Source organism: Rhagoletis pomonella, unplaced genomic scaffold, assembly GCF_013731165.1.
Source record: "Rhagoletis pomonella isolate Grant_MI unplaced genomic scaffold, Rhpom_1.0 Rhpom_scaffold_00002, whole genome shotgun sequence".
Taxonomy (NCBI): domain Eukaryota; kingdom Metazoa; phylum Arthropoda; class Insecta; order Diptera; family Tephritidae; genus Rhagoletis; species Rhagoletis pomonella.
The window spans coordinates 9063781-9065472 of NW_023458556.1; the positions used below are offsets into that span (position 1 = coordinate 9063781).

At 34.2% G+C, this 1692-nt stretch overlaps 1 protein-coding gene across 1 annotated transcript in view; it reads right to left on the minus strand.

Annotated features, from left to right (window-relative positions):
* The window catches only part of LOC118733009 (ER degradation-enhancing alpha-mannosidase-like protein 2), a 108615-nt gene that overhangs the window by 614 nt on the left and 106309 nt on the right, over window positions 1–1692 (minus strand).

Below are 1692 nucleotides of genomic sequence, written 5' to 3' on the forward strand. Positions count from 1 at the left end.
AAAAAACCGAATGCAACTGCACTCACGGAAGTTAGGCAGGTGATATTTTGCAGTATGATAATGGTGTTGATGGTTTGACTTGGAGAAGATTCTAAGTTTGAACGAAGCTGAGCTTTTTTTTTAGCGCAGAGTTGCTCCCAGTGCATTCTCCGTTCAATGTTTTTTAGGAACAATTTACCCTTTTATTGCGCTTTTCAATCTTTATTTTAACAGTGCATAACAGTTCAGTAGAAAATAGGGGTTTTAAATGTTCTACGGAAAAATTGCTCCATATAGGTATCTAACGACAAAAAAGATATTTCATTTACATACATATATATACACATGTATGTATGTACGTTTGAAGTTAATTTACTTATATATTAAATTACATATAGATAAAAAGATAACGTGAAAAAAGTTCTGATAAGACGGAGCAAGGTGCTTTTCGGGTTTGACTACAATACTTGACTACTAAGTTTTAGGCATTATGTATTTTATTGAGATCCAAAAAAAATTTAAATTGGTTCACAGTTTTATTGATCAATCAAAATCTTATAGCACTTCTTATCATCCAGTACTCAGTAGTATTCCCTTTGGGATTATGAAGCGGTTGCGCGCAATTTTTTTTTATTTTTATTATTTTTTTGCCTTGGTTGATTCTTCCGAAAGGAAGAGTGAGAGGTTGAAGTATTTTGAAATAAATTTTTTCATCCCTTGTAAAATTTGGATTCGACTTTGTGCCATCTTAGGAGTCATTTTTGGTTCTGTCGTTCAGAATCTCCTTTTTTATTTTATTTTATGCTGAATTACCGAATTTCTAAGACCTACTGTAAGGGAAAAATTTACACCAAATAAAAATTAAGAATTGCTAAATTTGACTTTACACACAAACCGACATGCTTAAATATAATTTTTCCTTTATGCGCCTTTTGCTGCTTTGGAAAGACACCTTCTCATCTGCCTATTCGAAAAAAGCGTAAAATTGTAGTACTTCAATTGCCTACAAAATTCTACACTTGTTGTGCAAAAAATGTACAAACTACGTGTGAAATTATGTTATCTTATGTTTTTTCGATAATATCTGGCAACTTTCAAATAGTCGTAAATTCTTTTATAAATGCCATAAAGAATATTAAGATATACTAATGATGCTATCGTGGCAGACAGCGCCGTTACTGTAGTTGTTTATGGGAAAATATGTAAAAACATACATATGTAGATATAGCCATTCCCAGTAGAACTTGGGAGCATCGTACGATTGCTCGGTGAGTACTCCCTTGGGAGTATACGAATACTCCCCATTGCTCCCTATGCTTCTGTGTATAAGCATGTAATTTTGTATACTCCCTTTAACATTGGATGTCCTAGGAGGGGGAGTAATCCCTTTTACCTCCTAAACGAGCAATCGGGGAGCACACACAGAATTATCATCCCACAAACCTCCTAATAAAGCAATACGGGAGTACTCCCATAGTTACCTCCCAGAAACCTCCCAAAAAGACAACAAGGGAGTGCACATAGAAAACATCCCATATTCCTCCCGAACGAGCAATAAAGGAGCGCTCCCATTAGAGACATCCCGAAAACCTCCTGTAGGAGTAATAAGAGAGCAATGATAACGAATATTTTACATTAGCCAAATGGATTTTGCTATTTATTAAATTTTTTTATTTAACTTTTTAATCACATGCATTTGTGCAATATTACAAG